The sequence below is a fragment of the Puma concolor genome, chromosome D4 (genome assembly GCF_028749965.1).
Source record: "Puma concolor isolate L17-30 chromosome D4, mPumCon1.1.hap2, whole genome shotgun sequence".
Taxonomy (NCBI): Eukaryota; Metazoa; Chordata; class Mammalia; order Carnivora; family Felidae; genus Puma; species Puma concolor.
In genome coordinates this window covers 86230976-86245610 of record NC_141679.1, presented here as the reverse complement: position 1 = coordinate 86245610, position 14635 = coordinate 86230976, and positions in this window count along the sequence as shown.

Below are 14635 nucleotides of genomic sequence, written 5' to 3'. Positions count from 1 at the left end.
CAAACTTTCAACGCAAGAAGATTAAAAGAAATAAACTAGAACAAAGAAGCAACAAAAGTTAGCAACAAAATCAAAAGTTGATTCTTTGAAAGGACTAATAAAACAGATAACCTCTGGTAAGGTTAATGAAGAGAAAAAAGAAATTTTTAAAAAAGGGACATAAGTACAGACACAATAGAGATGAAAAGGATCATAAGGCAATGCTTTGAATAACTCTATGCTAATACATTTAAAAACTTATGTGGAATAGATATCTGTTTTATATATCTAAAATTGATCAATATTAGCTTCAGAAGAAGTATAAAGCACAAAGAGATCTATAACCACTTAAGAATTTGACTACAATGAACACATCAGAACTTGGACATTTTTTCAAATGAATTTTACCAAAATTTCAAGAAACAGGTAATGCCGGTCTTGAACTGTTTCATGAACAGAAAGGGAATAAAGCTTCATTTCCATCTCCTTTTCTGTGGCTGAGATGACCTTGATGTCAGAATTGGAAAAAATAGTATACAGAAAGAAAAACAATAGGCCAGTCTCACTTAAGAACATAGATGTAAAAATCCTTTAAAAAAGTTAGTAAAATGAAGGGTGCCTGTGTGGCTCAGTAGTTAAGCCTATGACTCTTGATTTTGGTTCAAGTCATGATCTCACGGTTCGTGAGTTCAAGCCCCACGTTGGGCTCTGTGCTGAAAGTGTGGATCTTGCTTGGTTCTCTCTCTCTCTCTCTCTCTCTCTCTCTCTCTCTCTCTCTCTCTCCCCCTACCCCTCCCCACTTTTCTTTCTCTCTCAAAATAAATAAATTTTTTAAAAAGTTATCAAAATGAATCCTAAGTTTTACACTAAAAACACACCAAGATGACATTAAATTTATTATAGGAAGACAATGATGGTTTAGTATTAGTTAATCTATTGGTGCAGTTCACCACATTAACAGATTAAAAAGAAAATCATTTTAAATTTCAATAGATGGAAACAAACCATTTGAAATAATAGTAAAATAATTAAACTCTTAGAAAGCTATTAATATAAGAAAAATTTTTTTAAATTTTTTAATGTTTATTTATTATTGAGAGACAGAGAGAAAGACAGAACACGAGCAGGGGAGGGGCAGAGAGAGGAGGAGACACAGAATCCAAAGCAGGCTCCAGGCTCCAAGCTCTCAGCACAGAGCCCGACACGGGGCTCGAACTCATGAGATTATGACCTGAGCCGAAGTCGGATGCTCAACCAACTGAGCCACCCAGGCACCCCAAGAAAAAAATTTTTAACCTACCTTTGAAATATTAGAGGCAATCCCTTTAATTTTGTACTGAAAAGAAACATGTGCAGCACCAATTATATCGTCCATAAAAAAAATCATTAATAAGCTGTACTTCATTAAAATTGAAAACTGCTCTATGAAAGACAAAAATCAAGAGAATTGTAAAAACATACCACAGGTTGGGAGAAAACATTTACAAGAGAAGTATTTGATAAAGACTGCTATCCAAAATATACAAATAACTCTTAAAACTCAACAATAAGAAGACAAACATCCCAATTTAAAGAATGGGCAAAAGACCCGAAGAGATACTTCGCTAAAGAAGATACCTAGATGTCCAATCAACATATGAAAAGATGTCCCACATTATATATCATCAGGGAAATGCAAATTCAAACAACAATGAGCTATCACTACACACCCATAAAAATGGCAAACATCCTGAACACCGACAACATAAAGTGCTGGCGAGGATATTGAGCAACAGGAACTAACTCGTTGCTGGTGGGAATGCAAAATAATACAGCAACTTTGGAAGACAGTTTGGCAGTTTCTTAAGAGAACTAAACATACTCTTACCACATGACCGAGCAATCACACTCCTTGGTATTTACTCAAAGGAGTTGAAAACTTATGTCCGCACAAAACCTTGCACATGGATGTTTGTAGCAGCTTTATTCATAATTGCTAAAACATGGAAGCAACCAAAATGTATTTCGGTAGGTGAATGGATAAATCAACTATTCCAGGCAATGGAATAGTATCCAGTGCTAAAAAGGAATGAACCATCAAACCATGAAAAGTCATGGAAGAACCCTAAGTGCACATTGCTAGGTGAAAGAAGCCAATCTGAAAAGGCTATATGCTGTATGTTTTCAACCATATGATGTTCTAGAAAAGGGAAACAATGGAGACAATAAAAAGAAGAGTGGTTTCCAGGGGTGCAGAGAAGGAGAGATTTTTAGGGCAGTGAAAATAATCTGTATGCTATTGTCATGATGATAATAGGTCTGAACCCACAGAATGCCTGTGTAACACCAAGAGTGAACTAGCCTAAGGTAAGCTATTGACTTTGGATGATTATGATGTGTCGATGTAGCTTCATCTTTGGTTAAAAAAAAAAAAAAAAAGTTCCATTCTGGTGAATAAATGTTGACAATGGGGAGGCTATCCATGTATGGGGACAAGGAGAATAAGGGAAATCTCTGTACCTTACTCCTAATTTTGTTGTAAAGGCAAAACTGCTCTAAAAAAATTGTTTAAAAAAATTGTTTTTAAAAAAAGAAATACATGGGAAAAAGAAACTAAAGAAAGAAACTGAACTTGATACAGCCTAGAATGGTAAAGGTAATATAGGTAATGATAAAGGTAATAAGAAAGGTAAGAATACATTCAACATTATTCATGAAAAAAATATATATATATCTATTAAGCTAAGCACTGGACGATACAGAAGCAAGGAAAACAAAGTTCCTGTTCTTAGAGAGCTTACATTCTAGTGGAGGAGGCAGACAAAAACAAACCAATAATGTGTAATATGTTAATCCTAAAAAAGAGAAATAATGTAGGGTAAAGGGGATAAAGAAAACTGTGTGTATATGCATGTGTGTGTTATTTTAATAGGGATGGGGAAGCCCTCACTGATTCCATGCTAGTTTAAAAAGACCTGAACTTCATGAAGGAGTGAACCAGGTTGGATAAAGTAGCTCTAGTCAGTGGGAATAGCAAGTAAAAACATCTTTTATATGATTTTTTATGTAGAAAATTCAAAAAAATACACACCATTAGAACTAGTAAGAGAATTTAGCAAGGTTGCCAGATACAAGATAAATATATTGAAAAACCACTTGGGTTTCTAGGCAATAGCAGCTACCATTTAAGACACAGGATGTGAAAAAGAAAAAGACTTCATTTACAACAGCAACAAAATCAGCATAACTATGACTAAATGTAACAGAAGATGCATAAGACCTATGTAAAAAATTAATTATATACCTTTTTTGATCTAATAAAATTGAATCAAATAACATCTAATATCATCTAATAAATAATATCTAAATAAATGGATTATGTTTATAAATGGAAAGACTCGGTATTGTAAAGATAGCAAGCTTCCATATATTGATGTTGAAATTAAATGGAATTCCAACCAAAGACACAGCAGTTTTTAAAGAAACTTGGTAAACTGAAGAGTGACAAGGGCATAGTGAGGTACTTAGCCATACTGCATTAGGGTGACAGTAGCTAAAACAAACAAACTTCAACATCTTTGTTTGTTTAAATAAATCCCAAATGGATGTTTCTGATCAGTGGATATCTCTCCTACAAGCAGCAAGTTGTGGACCCTGGCTTATTCCATTTTTGGTTCCCATCTTTCAAGGTCACCATGCATATTTGCATCAAGCTGGTGGAAAAGGAAAGAGAATGAGGGATGATGCAGCCAAGTTTTTGTAAGCAGTGCCTAGAAATGGTGTACATTGTTTCCATTCACATCACTGGCCAGAACTCACTCATGTGGCCACACCTGCTGCCAGGGAGGCTGTGAGATCGAGCCCATCTGCAGTCCCAAGAACAACAGGGAACAGGTAGGGTGAAAAGCTAGCCAGTCTCTGTCATACCTGCCATATCCAAGACTTCATATACAGACAAAATCATCGAAACTATGTGGAGTGGCATAGGGATAAACAAATAGATCAATAGAACAGGAAGCAGAGCCCAGAAACTGAATTACACATGTATGGAAAATCTCTTCATGACAGTGACAGTTTCACAAATCAGTGGGAAAGTGAGGAGCCATGTAATAAATGGCGCTGGGACAACCGGCCATGTGGACAAGAGCCAACATGAAATAATATATATGGAAGGCCAGACATAAAAACCTAGGTGACTTGAGATCCGAAACATAAAAGAGCAAAGACTTTAAAATAATTAGAAGAGGGGCGCCTGGGTGGCGCAGTCGGTTAAGCGTCCGACTTCAGCCAGGTCACGATCTCGTGGTCCGTGAGTTGGAGCCCCGCGTCGGGCTCTGGGCTGATGGCTCAGAGCCTGGAGCCTGTTTCCGATTCTGTGTCTCCCTCTCTCTCTGCCCCTCCCCTGTTCATGCTCTGTCTCTCTCTGTCCCAAAAAATAAATAAACGTTGAAAAAAAAATAATTAGAAGAAAGTATCAGAGAATATCTTATGGTTTCATTTAGGTAAAGATTTCTTGAACATGGGAAAGACAGAGAGGGAGGGGAGGAAACACCGACCACGAAGGAAAAGACTGATAAATTTGACTCTCCTTTCTGCTTCATTGTTTTACTTGTTTATTACTGAGCCCAGACCACTAACATCCTCAGTATAAAATTTTTCGAACCACAAGTAAGAGAAAACATTCTCAAAGTAAAAAAACTGTAAAGGGTTATATTCAGGTTACATACAGAACTTCAACAAGATGAAGGCAAATGACCAGCAGAAGAGTAGAAAAAGGACAACTAATATGCAAAGGCGAAGACGGAATTTCCTATTAAAAAAAAAGGCACAGATGGGGGTGCCTGGGTGGCTCAGTCGGTTAAGCGTCCGACTTCAGCTCAGGTCATGATCTCACACTCCGTGAGTTTGGGCCCCGCGTCAGGCTCTGTGCTGACAGCTCGGAGCCTGGAGCCTGTTTCGGATTCTGTGACTCCTTCTCTCTCTGCCCCTCCGCCTCTCACTCTGTCTCTCTTTCAAAAATAAACATTAAAAAAAATTAAAAAAAAAAAAAGGAACAGATGCCCAACGTCACTGATAATTATGGAAACACACAAGAAAGCTCAACAATAAGATACCCAAACACATCAATCAAGTGGGCAAACATTTTAAAGTCTGGCAGTACGAAGTATTATTAGGAAAGATGTGGGGGAAATGGAGGCTCTTGTGCCCTGCTGGTGGGAAGGCAAATTAGTGCAAACACTTTGGAGAACAGTTTGGAAATACAGCCTGACAATAGACACACCCTGGGGCCTGGCGATTCTTCTCTTTGGCATGTGCACCAGAGACATTTTGCTCTTAGACACAAAGAGACACGCATGAGGATGTTCATGGGAGGATTGTCTACAATTGCAACAAAATCAAGAAACAATCTGTCTACGAATAGCGGAATAGAGAAATCACAGTGTTTTCCTACAACGGGCTTCTCTTCCTCAGGTAAAATGAACGAACAAAGGCTACGTATAACAACGTGAACAAACCTTGGGAAAATAATGCTGGATGCAGGCAAGTTGAGAATGATTCCTTCCATATAAATACGTACACAGTGGCATGTAACAGCTGATATAAAAATTAAAAATACACCAAATAATACTATGTTTTTATGGACAGCTACATAGTGAAAGTATAAAAACGTGGATGGGCAGGATACACACCAATTTAGAGTTACCTATGGGTCAGTGCCGGTGAAGAGGGTAGTGGAAAGGAATCAGGATGAGGGCAAAATCAGATAGAAGTAATATGGCAAAATGTTAATGGTTGCTAAATATGGGTGATGAACAGAAGGGTTTTGTTATATTACTCCCTATTCTTCCACGTGTGAAATATTTTGTGTTTAAAATTTTATTAAAAAAATTTTTTTTAATGTTTATTTATTTTGAGGGGGGGGGGGTAGGCAGAGAGGGGAGAGAGAGAATCCCAAGCAGGTTCCGCGCCATCAGCTCAGAGCCCGATGTGGGGCTTAAACATACAAACTGCAAGATCATGACCCGAACTGAAATCAAGTGCCAGATGCTTAACCAACGGAGCCACTCAGGCGCCCCCTTGTGTTTAGAATTTTAATAAAATAATTTCTAAAAATCTTAGGGAAGGATTCCAGTTGGCCTATCCTGAGTCACGCCCATTTCTGAACCAATCAACTGGAAGGAAATGGCGGCTCTTGCTATAGCGATATATACGCAGGTTCTGTGGATGTGGATAGTGTTACTGAGAAGGAAGAGAGGTAGCATAGCCGGTACCGAAGTTGCCTACTCTGTGCTGGTCCCAGGACATAAACAGCGAAGATACCTTGGAAACGAACTAGGGAGCACATTGGAATCCCCAAGGAGCTTCTTTCAGGAATCAAACCCCAGCCTGCCAAGTCAGAATTTTCCAGGCATTCACATTCCAAAAAAGCCTTCCATCTGGTTCTGATGGGAAGCCCTAGTGAAAGAATAGTCACATAAGGTCTTGGGTTCAAAGCGGTGTTGAATCCCTGGCTCAGGTGAGCAGGGCCCAAGCCTTTACCCACCTGCCATGTGTCCAGGTAGGGACCCCTCCCCTTTGAGAGACAGCCTGTGGACAAATGAGAGAAGACACACACAGGTGGACTGGTTTCTAGGAATGCCCCATTTCCAGATTTCATCCTCCAGTGATACCCTTGGCCTTAACCACCCAGTCTGGTTCCTCTGGGGTTTGGCGTTAGGAGGTAGATTAGGGAGAGAGGAACTTGAGCTCCCCCTAGAGGCCAAAAGTGTTATTGTTGGAGATTCTCCAAAGCTCTTTTGCGTGGTTAAAAATAATCGTAAGTAAAACAATGGCTTCCCCCACCCTTAGTAAATGCCAGACAGTGTGCAGAAATGATGTGCCCAAAGTCCTTAAGCTAGGGCGTGGCACATCGGGGATTCAAACCCAGGTCTGTCAGACTACCAGAGCCATACCATGGGGAATCTTGGGTCTTTAAAGATCCTCCATAGCGTGGCAGCAACCGGCCACCTCTCCCTAGGCCTGCCCACGATGACACCTCAGAGTCTACTCTTCTCCAAGTACACGGAGCACCACGTGGTGGTGGTGATGCTGTTCATGCCTCCATGCCCTTCTTATTGCTGCCCTTCCTGCCTGGTGTCCCCTGTGTATCCTTTCTACCAAAACACCTATGTGGCAAGTCCTACTTGTTCCTCAAGGCTCCGCAGCATGTGCAAGAGCCATGGTTGTCCGCCTGTCTTCCCCGTTCCGCTGTGCAGTCCCCCAAAGCGGGCACCGATTTACTCATCTCTGTATCGCCAGCTGATGACAGAGTGAGGGGACGAACGAACACACCAACAAGTGAACGAACGTATGGCAATGGCGATGGCAAGCAAATGGTAGCGATTGCGGAGGAGGGATGCCTGCAGCCATAGCAACGGTGATGTTGCTGTGTGATAGTGCTAGGGGATGGTAACCATGGCGACACTGACGGTGAGGCCTGTTTGGACAGTCCTAGCGCTGTCCACTGTCCCTGTCCATGCTAAGCCTGACCTAATCAGTGGCCAAAGGAGACGAGCGCAAGCAGCAGCTGTTGTCCTGGTCTCCAAGGCCCCCGCCCAGGGCTGAGTTTCACAGTGGTCGAATCCCCTGAATGGTCTCTGAGACTCTAGGAACACCGTGTTGGGGACGAGGGGGTAGACTCTGCCTGGACGTGTGTGTATCTGTGCAGGCAGGGGGCAGTTGGACGCGCAGACGTGTAAGGTGGAGTTTGCGCTGAGGCTAGTCTTGTTGTTGTGAGTGCCAGGGAAGGGTCTGTGGCCAATGTATTGGAGGGAAAGGGACAGCCCCCTATATGAGGGTGGGTACCACCAGATGCGTGGGGGCGGTGTTGCGGGAGGGTATCAGTCTGCCATGAGAGTGGCCTTAGTGCGGTGTTTCTGGGAGGGGCGGTGTGTGTGTGTGTGTGTGTGTGTGTGTGTGTGTGTGTGTGTGTCCACGTGTGTGCGCGTGCGCGCTTGTGAGAGCGTGTGCGCGCGCGCCGGATCGCTGTGGTGGGGGGCGGGGTCCCAGGGCTGCGGGGCGGGGACCCTTGGCCGCACAGCTTGCGCGGCGGGGGGTGGGGGGGGGGTGCTCCTCCCCATCCATCACCCGGAGCGCAGCGAGCGAGGCGGATATCACGGTGTCACGGGCGACTCGGCTCGCAGATCTTATCCTCTTCATTTCCGCCCGAGCCCAGCCCGCCCGCGCTGGCTCCCTGAAGGCTCCATCCATCACGGGGGAACGCGGGGGGCTGCAAGGGGTGGGGGGGGGTACTCTCAGACGGCGCGGAGAGGGAGGGGCGGCAGGAACCAGAAGCACCGTCCGACACCCGAGGAAGGACAAGTGGGGGTTGGGGGGCTTCTGAGTCCGCTGTTCCACGTGGGGGAGGGGACGCTCTCTGCCCTGGAGCGGACGAGGGACAGAGGCCAGGCGCGGCCCTAGCCTGGGACACTCGGCAGGTTGCTGAGGCCCAGATCCCTAAGCGCCTGGCCTCTCTCTCTCCCACGCTGGGGGGCAGCTTGGGGAGCGTTATCTGTGCCCCAGCCCTGGGAGGGGGTGCCGAGGGCCGGGCCCGCACCTGGACCCTGCGGGGCGACCCGGGGCCCGGGCCCGCGGCGCGGGCGGGGGAGGGCGCCCCGAAGGGAGGCCTTATTTCATTTCCCCGCGCTGCTGAGGTTTCTGCGCAGTGTCTCTCTCACCTCTTTAAATTTTACGGCGCTTGGCTTGTGGCCGCCGGGCCCCGCCCTGGGGAGGAAGCGGGTGCTAGGTCTGGGATCCTACACCGGCCGAGGGGTGGCCCCACCAGGCAGGGCGCGGGTCAGGCCCGGGGCGCCCGGCCTCTGCGGGGCGCCCGGCCTGCGAACCCCTCTATGGTTCGTCCCTGGGACCTTCCAGGAAGGTGGTGTGGGCTGTCCTGGGCCAGGGGGCGGGGTTTGCCTCGGAGAGCCTCAGGTCAGGCCCCGCCCCCTTTCCCCGACTCCAAGACTGGACGCGCCTCCCTACTCTCCCAGAGAGTATTGCGGTGTGTGTGGTGGTGAGGACCGCTGGAAGAGGGCATAAGAGGAGCAGAAATCGATGCCAGCCTTGGGTCCCCTTTGCGTTGCCAAATCCACCCCACCCCAAGCTTCCTCTGGGGCAGGATGGTACCCCCAAAGTCCAGAGGCGGGGTCAAGTACTCAGGCCAGACAAACTCTGGTCGCTGATGGCCAGGCCCAGCACCTGCCTGGAGATCAGGTTGGGGGGCTGGAGATAAAGAGAGAGGGGTGAAGAGGCCCCCGGCCCCCACATGATTCCCTCAGGAGCCTGAGATTCCCTCAGGAGCCTGAGATTCCCTCAGGAGCCTGAGATTCCCTCAGGAGCCTACCGGGGTCAGTCTGGGGTAAAGGTAAGGGGTGTGGCCCTTCCTGGAGAGGGGTGAGGGAGAAGAGGGCAGCATGAACAACAGACACCTGTGAACATGAGAGAGGGAGTGAGGGAGGAGAGAAGTGTGAGCAGGATATGTGAGGATATGGATCTGTGGATCTCATTAAGTGGGGGAGACGCTGCCCATAGACACAGCCGTTAGGGTAGAGTCAGGATTCGCACACAGTTCTGACTCCAGAGCTACCTTCTTAGATTTGCAATAATCACCTTGACTTCTCTACAATTCACTTTTTTTGTTGTTGTTTATTTATTTTTGAGAGAGAGAGAGAAAACAAGCAGGGGAGGGGCAGAGAGAGAGGGAGACACAGAATCCGAAGCAGGCTCCAGGCTCTGAGCTGTCAGCACAGAGCCCGATGCGTGGCTTGAACCCACGAACGGGAGATCATGACCTGAGCCGAAGTCAGACGCTTAACCCACTGAGCCACCCAGGCGCCCCTCTACAGTTCACTTATTAATACAGCCCCAGGCTGCACAATCGAGCAGCCACCCACGTCACTGTGACAAGTACGTAACCAGAAGAGAACAAGGCACGAAACAGAAATTTGGCTCCTCTGGCCTCCGAGATGGGACCATCGGCCCAGCAGTGGGAGACACCAGCCGCCCAGGATGCCCCTTGCAGGGGCTCGGGGGAACACCAGGGCTGGTGCAGTTCAGAGCAGGGGTGTGGGGGCAGTTCTGGGGGGCAAAACTGTAGCTGGAACGGCCCACCTGGTGGTTGAAGGCTGCTGGAAGCCTCTAGGCTGAAGAAGGCTCTAAAACACTTTTTTCCTCCATTGACCTGGAGAGGAAATGTCCTGGATATCACACTCTAGGGAGCTCAACCACCGGCATCTTTATGAGGAGAACTGGTCACCTCCACATGACCCAGCAAGGGCCTGATACGGCCGCCCCTCCTCTATTCCCACTCCTGCTCCTGCGGTCTGTCTCCTGGTTAATGCGCCCATCTTTTTCACGCTCCTCACGTACAATCTCTCACCACGTCCTGTTGATTTGCTCTTCTCCACATCTCTCAAATCTGTCCCCTTCTCTCTTATCCCTGCCACTAGTCATCGTCCCCGGGTCTTATCCATCCTCCAGACTGTGATGACAGTAGGGCCGTGTCATCCCCTCGTAAAACTCTTTAAGGGCTGCCTGCTGCTCCCAGGATAAAGCCCGAGTTCACAGCATCACGTCCAAGGCCTTTAAGCTCTGGTCTGACTCCCCTCTGCGGCCGCCTTTCCTGTGTCCTTAAGTCGCTTCACTCTTGCATGCTTCTGAACCCATTGCAGATAATTTCCTCTGCCTGTAATGTCCTTCCCTCTCTTCTCTATAGGGCTCACTTCTCGTCACACTTTGAGGCCCAGCTCAAATGTATCTGTCTGCTTAGGGAAGCCTTTCTGGAGAGAAACGCTTCTCCGTACTCTCGTGAACTCTCTGCTTCCTTGTCCCCTGGTTAGGAGATGTCTGGCTCTTGTACGAGACTGCCCACCGAGGGCAGGGGTCCTCGTTCATCACAGGAGCCCAAGGACCTGGCAGAAGGAGGCATGAGGGAATTGCTACTGAATGAGAAAGGGGAACCTGCTTTTGTTTGGGACCTAATACCAGGCTGCCTCCAGCCTGTTTCTAGACTTCTTGGACCTGGGACGCTGAGGCCCCCATAATTGGGGTATGGGTGAGGAAAAAGGAGCCGGTGAGTGGCTTGTTTGAACATTACCGCATCACACAAATTCTCTTTCCTCTGAGCCTCCCTCACACCGCCCCCCAAGGCTGCAGAAGACCTACCTGTAATGAGGACTCAAGATTCAGACTCACTGCCTGTGGCTTTTGCATCTCATAGGATGCCTGGTTGCCATGGAAACGTGCGTGCAGGAAGTGCCTGTTGGCTCCCTTCCCAGGGTGGGAGCAGCAGGCTGAGTGCCCTGTACAGGCTCTGGTTGAGCCAGTTTGAGATGGTGCTAGATGGCTGGGGGCCTGCCCACTCTGGGCCAGACTGGGTCTCCTCATTCTTCTCCCAAGAGAAGCTTGTGGGTTCATCTGAGTGTTGGCTTGGCCTGCACCACATACTCTGGGGCTGCAACCCTGTAAATACGTTTCTTTTCCTTTGGGAACCAGCAACCCACGGGTTAAATACTCATGCTTGGGCTCTGGAGTCAGACCAAATGGCTTCTAGTCTTAACTCTGCCACTGGACGGCTATGTAGTCTTGAGCAAGACATTTGATTTTCTGAGCCTCAGTGTCCTCATCTATAAAATAGGGATGATAGTAGCATCATGGGGTCTCTACTTAAAAAAAAAAAGTGTATTTTTGAGAGAGAGAGAGAGAGAGAGCCGGAAATTGGGCAGAGGGAGAGGGGGACAGAGGATCTGAAGCAAGCTCTGTTGACAGCAGAGAGCCTGACACAGGGCTCGAACCCACAAACTGTGAAATTGTGACCTGAGCTGCAGTTGGATGCTTAACAAACTAAGCCACCTAGTCGCCCCTGGGATTTCTACTTTGGCAAGATGATGAACTACTGCTCTGAAAGGCCCTCCCACTAAAATTCAAGTCGATTCTGCATGAATTACAAAAACAAAACAAAACACCCAGCATTTTTATGCTTTGCTGGGGTTGTTAGAAAGTACGGGAACTCTCCAGAGCGTGTTTACTCCCTGCCAACAAAAATACAACAAGACAATGGGGAACTGAAACTGAAGCATTGGAGTGGTGAATAACAGGTTAACAGGGAAGTTAGGCTAAATGGTGAAATATGTGCTGTGATAGGCAAATTAAGTCAAGAGCAGAAGCAAGGTGAGAGAACTTAGCAGGAGACTCTGGCACTGAGCCAGGGTCTCTTAACGGTGGTTGAAGTAACTCCAGGTTAATAGCAGCCCCTGACTCTTGGCAGAAACAAATGCACCTCAGGAGGAAGGCACCGTCAGCTTAGGCCCCCAGGATTCTCACAGATTAAAATCAACAGAACATGAGCTCACAACCAGTGATCACCAAACTACAAGGAAACAAGCCACAAGGAGTGAGAGTCAGCAACATAATAAACACTATACTTGGATACCTTTTCCTAAATACTTTGGCTATTGGAATGACTAAAGACAGAATGTAGAAGAATCATGTGTAAAAGGTTCAAAGAAATACAAGATGGAATACAAAACAATGATTGACCTAAGACTTATGTACTCATCTCTTTTGAAAACTATCTTTTGAAAATGATACCAAAATAAAGCCATTTTTACATGCACAAAACCTGAGGGAATTCACCACTGTTAGACTTTCAGTAAAGGAAAATAATCTCAAAAGGAAGAAGAAATCATTAGTAAAGAAGTGGTAAACATGTAGGTAAATATAAATAAAAAAAGGGAGTGCCTGAGTGTCTCAGTTGGTTAAGCATCCGATTTGATTTTGGCTCAGGTCAGGATTTCACCATTCATGGGATGGGGAGCTCTGCATCAAGATCTGTGCTGTCAGCACAGAGCCTGCTTGGGATTCTCTCTCCCTTTCTCTCTGCCCCTCCCCTGCTCACTTGCTTGCTCTCTCTAAATTAAAACAGTATTTTTTCCAGTGTGATTTTTTTCTAATTTACAAACATATGGAAATTTTTTTACTCATTTTATCATTGACTTTTAACCTGCTTGCATTGTAGGTTATAGAAACATGATTCGTATGATACCAGTTATTATAATTTGTTGAGAATTGCAGTATATTCTAGTATGTGGTCACTTTGTATAAATTTCTCATGTGTGCATGAAAACATGTGTGTTCTCTAATATTGGAACTGGGATTTTATCTATAGCCACTGGTTCAGGTTTTGTTAATTGTGTCGTTTAAATTCTCTATGTCTTAATTTTTTTCTTTGCTAGACATATCAATAATTACAAGAGATACATTGAAATATTTCATAATAATCATGGATTTATCAATTTTTCTCTGTAGTTCTTCCATTCTTGCTTTGTATATGTTGAGGCTGTTTTATTCATTCAATTGTTTTATCCTCTAGATGCACTAAAACCTTTATTATTATTAGAAGCTTTATCTCTTACAATAATATTTAACTTAATCTCTATTTTTAAAATATTTTAAATTTATTTTTATGTTTTTTATTTGAGAGAGAGAGAGAGAGAATGCCCGTGAGCAGGGGAGGGGCATAGGGAGAGACAATCTCAAGCAGGCTCCATGCTCAGTGTGGAGCCAGACATGGGGGCTCAATCCCATGACCTTGAGATCATGAGTGAGCTGAGATCAAGAGTCAGACACTCAACTGACTGAGCCACCCAGGTGCCCCTTACTCTCTATTTTTTTGATACTAATAAAACCCCTGCAACTTTCCTTTGGTTAATATTTTTCTGAAATATTTAACGTATACCATTATTTTCAGCCTTTCAGGGTCCTTACGTTTTAGGAGTGGTTCTTACAGACCACATATGGCTGGTTTAAAAAAAAAAATTGTATCTGATCATCTGTCTTTTGCCGAGACTTTAGCACACTTGCATTTTTTTTTTTTAAAGATTAGTGATAAATTTGGACTTGCATCTGCCATCTAATTTTGTGCTTCTTTTTGACCCACCATCTTTCCCATGGTTCTCATTTCTCCTTTTTCACTTTTTAAAAACTTGAGGGTTTGGGGGGTACCTGGGTGGCTCAGTCAGCTAAGTGCCCAACTTCAGCTCAGGTCATGATCTCACAGCTCGTGAGTTTGAGCTCCACGTCGGGCTCTGTGCTGACAGCTCAGAGCCTGGAGCCTGCTTCGAATTCTGTGTCTCCCTCTCTCTCTGCCCCTCCCCCACTCGTGCTCTGACTCTGTCTCTGTCTCTCCCTCTCTCTATCTCTCTCTCTCAAAAATAAAGAAACATTAAAAAAGAATAAAAAAGAAACTTGAGGGTCTTCCATTTCTTTTGTACTGCAGTTGGTAATCGCATCCTCCTTTTCTATTCTTTTAGTAATTACCCTTAAAGTTATATCTTTCAAACTTAAAAAAGTCTAAAGTTAGTAATTATTTTATTTCACCACCTCCAAAATAATCCAAGGAGCTTCAACCACCTTAACTCCAATCACCCCTCCAACTTGTGTACAATTGATGTCCAGTATTTGAGGTCTGCCCTTTTTCTTGCCCACAAAGTAGACATTATTACTATTGATACTATTTTATACATTTTTAAAGAGTATTTTTATTAAGTTTATTTATTTATTTTGAGAGAACAGCCCCATGCTGAGCGTGGAGCCTGACACGGGGCTTGATCCCAGAACCCTGGGATCATGACCTAAGCCG